General features: G+C 41.5%; 1 protein-coding gene across 1 annotated transcript in view; it reads left to right on the forward strand.

Annotated features, from left to right (window-relative positions):
* CLIC4 (chloride intracellular channel 4) overlaps positions 1–13,400 on the forward strand; it is a 66,219-nt gene that overhangs the window by 724 nt on the left and 52,095 nt on the right. The window lies entirely within an intron of this gene.

Here is a 13,400-nt window from a genome sequence, read left to right on the forward strand (position 1 = left end):
CGGGGGAGCCGGGGCGGGACCGGGACCCCCGGCAGCCCGCACGCGGGGCGGCGGTCACCGCCTCCCGCCGCGCGGGCTCCGGCCGACGCCAGACCGTCGTCCCGCGTCCGGGTGGGAAGAGCGGCTGCGCTCCGGGCCCCGGGCGGGGGTGGGCCCCGTCGGCCCCCAGCCCCGCTCCCGCCCTGGCGCCGGCCCGACCCCACCCCACCTTCGCTTCCAGGTCCCCCCAACCCGGGCCGGGGCCGCAGCCTCCCAGTCGGGAGATGATGGACCCAACTTCTTGGAACGCTTTCTCAAAGAGCATTTCGCTTCCCGCTGGCTTGAAACTGTAACTTTAATTTTCGATGCGGTCTTAAAAACAAAACAAAACAAAACAAAACAGACATTCCTAGGCTTCCGGGAAAGACCGAGACTCCCAACTTGGGTTTTCCTGTCTTAGGTGTTTTACCACCATCTGGGTTTCTTGTTGCTCAAACTCGGAGTGGTTTGTATGATGCAACATTTTGGCTGCTCCGCTCGGTGCTGCTGCCTCGGGAAAGATTGTGCTCTTTTGTTTTGAAAGAAAAACTGATGAGGGAGAGAGTTTATAACTTGCTTGGGCTTTAAAGGGTTGGTGTTCCCCTCTGGTCTTTTCAGTGTTTATATCCTACCACCACCTTACTTGCTTACAAATACTACCCCTGTCTGTTTCGTCTTTTCTTTTACTATTTTCATTTTAGCAAAGGAGAGAGAGTAGAAGTTAGGAACATCTGGCTCCAGCTGCCTCCCTCAAAACTTCAAAATCCTTGAGATTCTCTTAGTCACTTACTTAAGCAGACTTCTTCAGAGCCAGGCTGTGAATTGGAAAGTTAGTAGGAATCTAGAAGAATCTTGTTCCTTTTTTTGTTCCCTCGAGTTTTTATTTTAAAGAAGGGGACACTTCGAAGGGTGTGTTTGAGAGATGGGAGGGAAAAATGATCCGAACAGTGTTTGTTTTAGGATTTTTTTTCAGTGACAGGGTTTAGAAGCATTTTGGTTTGGGGAACTGAAACAGCGGACCGGTATAGAACCCCCAGAATATCTTCAAAGATTCTGTTCGTTTGGGGGGCAGATCTAGAACTTTGAAGCACCGAGGATGTAGGAAGGAACCTGACATAAGACAAAGTAGGAGGGTGGAAGGCAGCATGGAGTGGGGAGAAGGGAGAAGGGTGGGTCGCAGATCAGTTCAGTGTTCAAAAAGTTTTCCTGAGCTAGGAATAGGAAGGAATTCCCATCGACTCCAAAAACAGTGCATCTGTTAAGTTCTAAAAAACCCCATGATACTTAACCTTGAAACTTTAGAAGTAGCATTAAATTTAGAATCAGATAAGGATACTATCAGTGATGGTTTCTTTGTAGCTTTATACTGTAGGTCCTAGCCAATACAACAAGACAAGAAAAAGAAATGAAGTGTATGAATTAGAGTGGACGAGATCAAGGCTTCGTGCTCTGCCTGCTATTAATTTAACCCTTCAGTTAGGAGAGGGGCATGTCACTTTGTTTCTGGAACTGGAGTTACTTCCTTACTGCTTCCCGGTTGTCCATGTTTGTGTTGGACGTGTATTCTTGTTCACTAAATAAAACTTGCAGTAACATCTGAAACGGTGGGTGAGGTGTGGTGATTATATTTCTTCTATGCATAACTATTAAAATAAAAAAGGTTGTGATCCACCTACAAGAGTTCAGCTTACCACTCATTGTCAGCCTGTCTCCCAGGACTTGGTGGCAGAGACCCAGGGTTCAAGTCATAGTTCTGCGCTCACTGGGCAGTTGTTTTCCCAACTGGAAGTTGTTTACTTCCTTCATTTGTGAAGCAAGAGGTGAGCTGTTTTCTGCTGCCCTGTGATTCTGCGTAGGTAAATCGGTGTACTGATATCAACCAGGATAGTTGTTTCAAAGGGGAAAAAAAGGGCCGGGTAAACGGTGGTGAAGAGTCTTCTTTTTCTTCTTTTTTTGGTAAACGGTTCTCTTGATTTCTTCTTGAAACCTATATATGGGAAATGCAAATGGGGGAAGATACCCTTGTAAGTATAGTTATTTTGAAAGCAGTGAGGGGGCAGAGGCCAGGGTTGTTCAGCATGGTATGTGAAACAGCGTTAATTATTCTGCCAGGAGGTATCCGAGTGTGTAGCCAAAAACTGTTATCTACACTTCAGGCACATGAGTGAAAAGGATATTGAGCTTACCCGTTTAGGTAGATTTAAATTTAAGAGAAATAGGCCAGGACCTTCCCAGCTAGTGTGACTGGACTCACAGCTACATTTTCTTTCTGTTTTTGGAGTTGTCTGCCCCTGAGCCTAGAGGCTCCTCATCACCTGTATAAAAGCAGTTCTCCATTTGGGTTTGTTGACCCCAACACGCAGAGGATAGGACACCCTCCCAACTGTGGGAGGGCCTTCTTCCCCCACCAAGAGGGGCCTGGTGCATGTATATTTTGATGTACCAACCCCAGTTGAGAACCACTAATCAACAGGAAGAAGTTCAGACCCTTTAGCAAAGGCATAAGGTCCCTTATAATTTGAATATAATGAAAATTTCTAATCCAATTTGTTCACTTACTAATTGTGTGTCTCAGGACACATTACTTAAAACTCTCTGTGCCTCATCTGTGCAGTTAGGATATTAATAGACCAAGCTCATAGGAATAAATTAGTTGATATATGGAGCATGTAATGAGCTTAGAACAGTATCTGATATGCAGAAAATAAATGCTAGTTGGGTGTCATTTTGTATGTGTGTATTTATATGCAGATCTCCCGTACTAGATAGAGCTTAAGTTTCTTTTTAAGATAAGGTCTATTTATTTTTCTAAGTGCCTGGAACATAAGACGGTTTGAATGTTTGAAATGAGATTGTTTCCTTTTTTTCTTAGCACTTTGCTGTTTATATATGTGTTGACGTGCTTTGGAATTGGGAACTACTTACTTAGATCCTCATAGTCTGAGTCTCAAACCTTGGTCCTTTGCCTCCAAAACCCTATGTGGTTTTATTCACCTACTTTTCTCCCCCCTCCAGTTGGTAGTGCTTCTAGTCTTTTCTTGTGTCTTCCGTGTTTTCCACCAGTATTTCTTCTTGGCCATGTTCAGAATTTGGGAACCAAGATTTCTGTATTAAGTAAAAATCTTAATTATTGAATCACGCAATGAGAGAAATTGAAAAGAGACTGGGTTTTTGTTTTTTTTCTTTGGCTTGTATAAGCCCAACTCCTATTGGCCCTGCTGTCTCCCCAGTCCCCACTGGTGGCTTTGGTTTGCTGTGATGGTAGTTCTGATCTCAGCATAGAAGGAGTCCCTTTGTAGACTTTAGTTTTGTGGGCTGGAATTTAAACTTGGTGTACGATTTTGAACTGGGACAGTCACTGTTGGCAGTGGTCGCTAAACTGCTGGGATTGGGGTGGTGGTTGTAAAAAATTAATCTGGTGCAGGGTGGCATAACACACAGGAATAACTGTTTCTTTTGAGCTATTTGGCAGGGTCTCCAGTGTGTGTGGACCCTGGAGCCAGACTGCTTGGCTGGAATCTGGCTTCTCGTAATGTATCAGGCAAGTTTCTTAAGTTCTCAGTGCCTCAGTTTCCTGACCTCTAATGTTAGGGTAATAATAACAACAATTTTATAGGGTTGCTGAGGGGATTAACTGCTAATCTCTGTGTATTAATTAGGGTAGTCTGAGCTGCCTTCCTAATAATGTTTATTTATTTATTTTGAGAGAGCACGAGTGGGAGAGGGGCAGACACAGAGGGAGAGAGAGAATCCCAAGCAGGCTCCGCACTGTCAGCGTGGTTGATCTCATGAGCCATGAGATCATGACCTGAGCCAAAATTAAGAGACACTTAATCGACTGAGCCAAGCCACCCAGGCACCCACCCCAAGGATAGACTATTGAAACCTAATTTAGGTTTTTGCTCATAAAATTTCTCCAGCCTTGTTTATTTTTCCAACACTTCCCTATTGTTTGGATTGCTGTCTATTCACCAACTTCTCAGTGGCATTTGGGAGGGTGTAGTTGAGTATACAGACGGGCAAACTGTCAACTGTTTTGCCAATATAGAGTGAGTTCTTTATATTTTGTATCAAAGGCGGTCTTCAACCTCCTTTTTCAATGCACATCAAATATGTTTTCTGTAAGAAGTGATGCGGAGAACTTTGTTCTGATAATTGAACAAAAACAAATTCAACATTAAGACGGTGTCACCTTGGATCTAACTGGTTTCCCATTCCTTTGAGGTTTCCAGAGGGGAAAATTCAGGAGATAGAAATGAATGAGAACTGTATTCTTTTTACATGTTGTGTGACCTGTTCCTGAAGACTGAACAGTGCTACTCTCGGCAAAGGCCAAGGTCACGATTCTGGTTAACTGTAAAATTCTGAGAGAATGGGGCCCCAAATGGGGAAGAGACAGGAGACTGCTGAGGCAGGGGACTGGACACGTGAGAAGCTGTACGTAGTATGAATCATGATGGGAAGGAGGCAGTGGGGAGGACCTGGCTGTCACTGAAAGTTGGTTGGTTTGAAAGGATGCTTACAGAGATGCCTGGAAGCCAGTAAAAGGATGGTGAGCAAGACTTTCCCACTTCCTGTTTCATTAGTGTTGTGGATCCTCATGTCAGGTGTCTCCTGGATAGGGAATTAGTGAGTCCATAAAAGGGAAATGTGCGAGGCAGGATGGGAAGTGTGATTAAAGCCTTAATTAAGATTTTGATCAAGTTAGGGGTAAGTTAAGATGAGTTTACTCATTTTAGAGGCTCTGGTAGAGAATGGAAAGGGAGTTTCTCAAGGAAAATAACACCAAGGTCATGATTACAAACCATCCAAGTATGAATTAACAGGAATCTAAATTTAATTCAGGGCATCGGTTTGTGAATTCTCTTGGAACTTTTAATCCTCTTGTCTATTGAGACTTGGCTTTTATCCCTCAGTGCTCAGTACTGAGTATTGGTATAAGGAATATCAATTAGCCTTGTTTGGTTTGTGGTCCCCCACCCACCCCACCTTTATTTAAAACCAGGAGACTGTATTCGTTTAAATTTATGAAAATAACAACTTAACATAGATAAGCAAGACAGTATTTGAAAGTTGTGCCAAAGGTGGACTAGGAGTATTTTAAACTTTAATGGTTAATGTTTTGAAGAAGTAACAATATTAGAACCATGGCCAGATACTGAACTGAGTTCATCATGCATATATTTTGTCTCCTAGATTTTTTGTTTGTTTGTTTTTGCTTTTCTTGAAGTTGAAATACATTGTGGCCCTAAGTAAGGGGTATAACAAATTTCTCCCCCCCCCCCCGCTTCTCTTTTTGTGATCAAATCATTCCAGCTTTACATGTGCAATAACTCATCCTTACGAAAAGGATTTAGCTCTCATGATAGAGTTATAAACATGTCAATCATCTGCAATAATTTGCACCATGCCACATAGCTATTTGTTTGTATGTGTGAGAGAAGAAAGAGAATCTGAGCAAACGTTGGAGAATAGAACAGCAAGTAATTAGGTGAAAGCTGAAGTAATTAAGAACTTTTAAGGGTATGTGAGTTCTGCCACCTGTTTTCCTCTGCTAAGAACCGGTTCCTTTATTTTGGGGGTGGAGACCTGGTTGTAGGTGACAAGAGGGAAAGCTCTTTAAAAACTGAACACGAACTGAAGGAGGCTGTCGCGCTCCCAAGGAAGCTGGCAGCGTGGTGGGGTGTCCGTGACAGTGGACTGACAGAGAAAAGGAAGGTGTTCGGACTTTAGAAATGAAATTTTAGTCTCAGACATACAGGTGCCCAAGACAGAATTGAAAAGTGTTCAAAGACACACGCTTAGGAAGAGTGTGCGGTTCTAATGCACAGCATGTTTTAGTTAACGCGGGGATCCAGAATTTTGGCTTGAAAGTGTTTAGGGCTGTTGATCCTTCACTAAGTCGTGTAAAAACTGTGGCTAGCCATCAGTAACACAAGCTTTATTTACATTTTGTAGTTTTCGGCAGTACCCTTGGTTACAAATCCTGTTTTTTTAATCACTTAGCATAAGTAGTATCTAACTCTTGTCTGCTTCAGTTTAAATATTGACCCGAAATTTGGAAAGTAATGCCATTTCCTTTCTGCTTCCTAGTATATTCATTTTATACGTAATGTGCTCTTTGAAAAATGTTTTTTTTGGGGGGCATCTAGGTGGCTCAGTCCATTTGAGCACCCAACTCTTGATTTTGGTTCAGGTCATGATCCCTGGATCATGAGATCGAGCCCCATGTCGATCTCACGCTTAAGATTCTCTCTCTCCCTCTGTCCCTCTCCTGCTTGCAGCACTCTCTCAAATTAAAAAAAAAAAATGCGTTTTTTCCCCAATTATACAAACCATATGTGTTTACTGTAGACAACCTAGAAAACACAGGAAAGCACACATAAAATAAAATTACTAAATAAATAAAATTACTAAAAAAGTTACTAAATAAAACCCTTCCTTCTGGAAATGGCTGCTTTCTATTTTGTTATATATCATAGTCTTTTCCATAAACTTGCAAGAATTATTGATGAGAGCATTTTAATGTTCTTCATGACAGCAGAATACTTGGATGAATGAAAAATAGTATGTAACATGTATTGAGTTGTGAGTTGATTTAAAGGAAATATACTTTATTTGGTTTTTTTTCCAAAGAAACTCAGATTGTATCTGGATTTATCTTCCTAATGACCCTAAAAGAGCATTTACTCTGATTTCTGCTGCAAGTAAGCAAGCCCTTTTTGTTGTGAAATTTGCCAATACCTAGAATTGCTCATAGAAAAGATACTGATTAAATGGCTTGAAGGTAGCCTGCCCCTTTGTGCTCTTTAGGAGAAATCTGTTCTGAAAATGCAAATTATATTTTAGTATTAATTTTCCTCTTTAATCTTGTAGTGGGTACCCATTGTACAGCTAGAGGATATAAGATAGAATCTTTGCCTGGAAATGGTCCAGCACAATATAGAGATATTAATAAAAGCAAACGTTAATTGAATACATTCTCTGTAGTCAGTGCTGGAGACATAAAGGCGTGAGAGCAGGTTTCTGGTCTTTAAGGAGCTCACAGTATCCCCTGATGGAGAGTTAGACGGTGAGTAAATGAGCCCTGGTTGATGATGGCATTTTCATATACAGTATAGCGACTTTTTGGCTTGTGCTTTTTAAAGTACAGTTGAATTAAGACCTTAAGAAATGATTTATTTGGTAACTAACTGACTTAGACACGAGTGACATGTTTATGTTGTGTGCCGACAGATGAAAGGTACTTAGTACTCTGGAACCTACTAAGTATGGTATATTATTAGCTGTTTAAAGAAACTTGAATCTTTTCCCTCAGTAACTTAGTTATGTGTTAATATTCTGTAATTTTTATCTATCTAAAATGAAACTGATACTTCTTGCCTCAAACGTTAAATGGAGCCTACTTTCTCTAGTTGTTTATTGAATTAGATACAGCTCCTTGATCTGGCAGGCAGAGCCTTTCAGATCATGACCCAACTGGGTTTCCAGTCTTATCTCCCACAGCAGCTGTAAATTTACCCCAAATTCTAGCTAGACTCATCCTGAATATGCCCTGTACTTCTGTGTCTCCACGCAAGACTTTTGCTGGTGTTTCCTTCATTTGAAATATCTTTGACTTCTCCAGCCCCTACCCCACCTCCAATTTCTGCCTGCCCAGAGGAATCAATTGTTACTTTTTCATTCAGTCACGTTTTCATTCAGTCAACGTAACGGATAGTGAGGTCGTTGTTGTGGGGCCTTGGCTACATCAAGGAATTTCATGGCTTTCATATTCAGTTGGGGGAGGCAGACCATAAATTATGTCCACTAGTGATAAGTGCTGGAAAGAAAACTCGAGTAGGGTACGGAGTACAGAATAGTAGGGGGTGCTGTTTTTGATTTAACAGGACCTTTGGCTAGCCTTGTGGAGAATAGCCTAGAAGGAGGCATGGTCAGAAGCAGAGTCCAATTAGCTGTTTAGTAATTCAGGCAGGAGATTGGTGGCTTGGGCTAAGGTGAGAAGTAGTCTGATTAGGAGATTTTTGTTCTGAAGAAATTACAGAATGACGAAGTTGCCACTGATTGAGACGGGGAAGGCTGCGGAGAGCTAGTTCTGACCGGGCGAAGATCAGGAGTGTCGTTTTTGACATGATAAATTTTAAGACCTCCTGTAATCTTTTGTCTAGTGGGAGAAGCTTATGTTAAAGAAATACACAAACACAGACAGCATATAATTACATTAAAGACAAGAATAGGGCATTTCTTGAGAAGAAATGCCAGGAAATCTAATTTAGATGGAAGCTGAGTGGGGCCTTCTCTGAGAAATGACATGTAGGACGAATAGTAATTAAGAGAAGAATGAGGGGAATAGGATTCCAGGCTGGAAGAATTGATGCATGTAAAGGCTGGAAATACTCAACAATTGAGAGTGTGACTGGAATAGAGGGAACAGAATTGAGGTGCAGAGTGAGATGGAGATGGGCTACATCATGGAGGTCTTTGTAGGTCATGTGGCTTTTATCCTTAGTGAAAAGAGCAGTTCTCAAAACATTTAAAGCAACGGAGTGCCACGGTTTGATGTGCATTTTGATATGAGTAGTCTCCCCACTCTGGAAAATGAAATGCGGAGAGGCGAGAGTAGGAACAAGGCAACCTATTTGGAGGCCATCGTAGTCAAGATAGATGATGATGGCTTGGATTGGGGTGGTGATGGGGAGAAGAGAGTGGATTTGAGATACATTTTGGAGGTGGAGTCAATAGGAAGCTAGCAAAAGGAGTTGTATGTGAGTTTCTAATCAGATTCACTGGTTGAGAGCGGTGCTTTTTATTGGAGGAGGAGGAGCAGACAGTGTTCATGTTTTGCCTTCTGGAGTCTGGGATGACAGAGATGTCAAGTGGATATGTCTAGTAGAAAGTTGGGTATACAGATCTCATGTTCTGAAAGAGGTCTGGGGGCACCTGGGCAGCTCAGTTGGTTGAGCGTGTGACTTTGGCTCAGATCATGATCTTTTGGTTCGTGGGTTCGAGCCCCGTGTCAGGCTCTGTGCTGACAGCTCAGAGCCTTGAGCCTGCTTTGGACTCTGTGTCTCCCTCTGTCTGCCCCTCCTCCACTCGCCCTCTCTCTCTCGCTCGCTCTCTCTCTCTCTCTCTCTCCCCCTCTTAAAAATAAATAAAATGTTAAAGCAAACAACCACAACCAGAAAGAGGTCTGGGGGTGGTAGTGCCTGGGTGGTTCAGTTGGTTAGGCATCCTACTCTTGATTTTGACTCAGGTCATGATCTCACAGTTAATGGGTTCGAGTCCTGTGTTGGGTTCTGTGCTGACAATACAGAGCCTGCTTGAGATTCTCTTTCTCCCTTTCTCTGCCCCTCCCCTACTCATGGGTGCCCTCTCTCTCAAACTTAAAAAAAAAAAAAAAAAAGGTCTAGGCAGGGTAGAGAAAGTTGGGACTTGTTACATATAGCTGCTTACATAGTATTTAAAGTGTGAGACCGTTCACTGGGTGAATGAGGAGCAGTAGGGAAAAATGCCCAGGACCAAGTTCTAAGAAACTCTCAACACTTAGGGGTTGTGTAATAGAGAAGCTGAAAAAGGAGAACAGGGAGGAGTTGCAATAAGGCAGTGTGGGGAGAGGAAAGCTACAAGAGTGGGGTACCAAAGTAGCCAGGAGAGGCCTTTAAGAAGGAGGGAGTGACCATTTGTGTCAAGTAAGATGAATGTCTGTTTGATTTATTGCCTGGAAGTCGTTGGCAACACAGCAGCAGCCTTGGTGGAGTCCTGGTGGGAAAGCCATAGCAGAGTGGGTAGAAGAGAGAAAAGAAAAGTACCAGCAGAGCCCACGTGTAATGCCAGCTCTAACGCGAGACCTGGCCATGCGGAAGGAACAGGTTGGTAGTCAGAAGAGGAGACATTTTAAGGGGAGGCATTTCTAAAAATTATGAGCTGAAAGGGCTGTAATGTCGGAAAGAACACTACATCATCATATTGGAGGGGAAAATAGTTCCCATGAGAGTCTCCTGATTCACCGACTGGGAGGCCTTTTTCAGTGAGGAAGGTCTGTTTTGTGTATACTTAGAATAGATGTGCTTATTACCACTGACTTATTTTTGGGTTGCATTTCCCAAATGCATGAGGTAGAATAAATATGTAGAAGATTATTTCATATTTAATTGAAATAATATAAACATGTATGGATGCTTTCTATGTGCCAGGCACTGGGCTAACTGCATTACTTGTGTTGACTCAATAAAATGTTTGCTGAAGGAATATACAGAAGCTTCCCCCCCCCCCCCCCCCCCGCCACAACCCCCGTGCCCAGGGTTGATTCTAGAGGAGGCTGGTGGGAAAAGAAGATATAAAATAGGTGATTGGGGAAGAGCAAATGCTTATGAAATTCACAGAAATTTTCAAACAAGAAGCCAGAGAAATAGACTGTGATGCAAATCACTGGGCTCAGTGCATTATGGCTGTTTTGATTTAGTGCCTCAGAATGACTCTTATTTTAGGTCGAAGTGAACAGATTTACTTTTTTCCCCTCGTACAATAAAAAAGAGCGAGAGGAGAGTCCGTGACTGCGTCCTGGCCCTGAATATGTGGCTTGACAGCCAGAAGGCTGAAGAGTCGCCATCACTGTCTCGATGACTGAGCAGGGACCCCTGTGCTAGATTATAGTGCTGCCTTTGGTGTTGCTTGTAAATGTTCTTTCTATCCTTGGTAATATTTGAGATTTGAGAGCCCAGAGTCAGAGCCAGGGGATGAATATCGACTTGAAGTATCATTTGTATTTTCTATGTGGCACTAAATAGTCTATTTCAGAGTTGAAGATGGTTAGAATAAATATTGCAAGTAGGCAATTGAGTTGTCGTTTGGAAGACTGGATCTTTATGTTGTCGTTGCATAGTGGTTAAGAGCATCGTCTCTGGAACTCATGTGGACTGTGTCAATATTGGTTCTGCCTTTCGCTAGCTGCCTTAGTGTCTCTACTAGGGTAATGGTATCTACTTCTTGGGCTTTTGTGAAGATTACAAGAATTAATACAAGGAAAACACTTAGGGTCTGGCATATACTAAGCATTATTTGCTTATTATTATTACATGGGCCTTTGGCATGCTGAGTTAAGACTCTACTGGCTCATGGTTGGTTTATTTGTTCAACACATGTGGTTTCAATCTCCAGGATGTTGCTAAGAGAAGCATCTGCCAGGCTGCTACTACAAATAAATAGGTGGAGAACTTTCCATTCTTTATCAGAAGAGCAGATATAATTAGAAAAAAAATTCAAGATTAGTCTCAAATTTATTCCTGAATTAAGTGAACCATGATCCTGTTGACACTTTCTAGATAACTAAAGGACATTCAGATTGGACTTGGCCATCTTAGACTCTGCCTCAGCAGCTGTTTCTGGACTAGTAGCTAAAGTTTTAAGAGGTTATTATTAGTAGGAGTGTCTTCCTTCCTCCCTCCCTCCCTTCCTTCCTTCCTTCCTTCCTTCCTTCCTTCCTTCCTTCCATTTTTTGTGAGAGCATAAAAGAAGTGGAGGAATAATCTGTGGCTTATTGAATCTGTCTAGTGGTTCTGTGAATTATGGATTTGGTATCATAGTGCCTTGTGCTACTACATTTTCACTTACAAAGTTGAACTGGTCATGCATTAACTGACATTTATCTAATGCTTTCTTTCTTTTTTTTTAATGTTTACTTATTTTTGAGAGAGAGAGGAAGAGAGAAAGAGCAAGCGTGAGGGAGGGAAGCGGAGGGAGAGTGAAGAATCTCAAGCAGTCTCTGCACTGTCAGCACAGAGCCTGACATGGGGCTCCATCCCACAAACCACGAGATCATGACCTGAGCCAAAGTCAGATGCTTAACTGACTGAGCCACCCAGGTGCCCCATTATCTAATGCTTTCTTTATGGGAGATACAGACATGTTCAGGAGAGATTAGGTTCTATTTAATTTGTAGCAGAAGAAATTGAGCTAGTGTAGATTGACAGGTTTTCTGCTTAGTAATTTTTAAGGGGGTAAGAGTAGAGAGAGTTGAAGTCTCCTAATTCTTAGTTTATTTCTAGACCCGAAGATTGTTATTGTTGTTGTTTTTTAATTCCATTTTAGACCACAATGGGATGATGATAAAACTTTAGCATGGCTGTAATTAATAGGTGATGTAAGGATCGTAAACTGATTTTAAAACCCTTCATTTTATGATAGTGTTTTAAGCTCCTTGAAACCACTTAATTTATTCCTGTATAAGAGTACACTGATACATGAAAATGAGCAGTAAGTTTTTGTTTTTCTGTTAAAGTCAGAATAAGAGGCATAAGATATTAGAGAGCAGTGTATATTTACTCTGGTCCAGGCACGGTGTGCCACGCCCTTTACATGTTAGCGAATTTAATCCTCCTATAAACTCTGAAATAGGTACTATCAATACTATTTTACACACGAAGCTTAGGCCATTGCTTGTGTGTGGCTGCAGGGCTAGTAAGTATTTGTACGGAGGTCTTTGTTATCCAGAGCCTGACTCTTAACCACTAAGAGCTTTTGTGTTTATATTTTTTCTTTATTTGAAACTTGAATGTTTACCTAACGTAGTTTTGTTTTCACTCTTTGCTGTATTCAGTCACCCTGAAAAATAAAAAAATAAAAGAAAACATTCTGAGAATGTTTAAGGGTATTTCTAAAACATACTGACAACCAGCAAGTCTAGATGGTTCGTTAAATGAGTTTGGTTTCTTTCAGTTCTCTTGGTTAAATTTGAAAGGAAACGAAAATTTCCATTACCTCACCTCTGTGCATTTTGGGGGCCTGGTTAATTAGTATTGTAAAGTTCTGTAAAGGGTTTATTCATAAACTTGTTAAGGAACTTGACTGGAACATCACACATTTGATTTTAGGATTGCTTTACAATTTAGATGTGTCCAAGCAGTCTGAATTTAACAGAAGTAACATACCAAGTTGTTAATATTTTTCTTTGTGTTCTTCTTTTTTTTTTAACCTCCTCTCCCTTTAGAGGAGACTACAGTAATCTTTGCATTGTTAATAGAAAAAAAAGCAAGGAAGTTTCTTTTTGTGGAGAGAGGAAATGACTGTTAGTTCGGGACTTTATCCATATTAGGTATAAACTAAATATAGAAGTGTAATCCAGGAGTGAAGTCACATCTATAAAGTTTCTTAAGCAAAGCTAATGAGATCAGCCAGTGCTTTTGGATTTGGGGTTTTTTGTTTGTTTCATTTGGTTTCGCTTTTTTTTTTTTTTTTTGGCTCACTTAAAAGGCTATGAAACTGATTAATCCTGTGGTCTGTCTTCTTTTGTCCCTTAAAGAAAAACCAGACCATTTATAAGGAATCTTTCTTTAAAACACACACACACACACACACACACACACACACACACACACACACACACA

Source organism: Herpailurus yagouaroundi, unplaced genomic scaffold (genome assembly GCF_014898765.1).
Source record: "Herpailurus yagouaroundi ecotype Mexico unplaced genomic scaffold, PumYag 77, whole genome shotgun sequence".
In the NCBI taxonomy this organism is placed as follows: domain Eukaryota; kingdom Metazoa; phylum Chordata; class Mammalia; order Carnivora; family Felidae; genus Herpailurus; species Herpailurus yagouaroundi.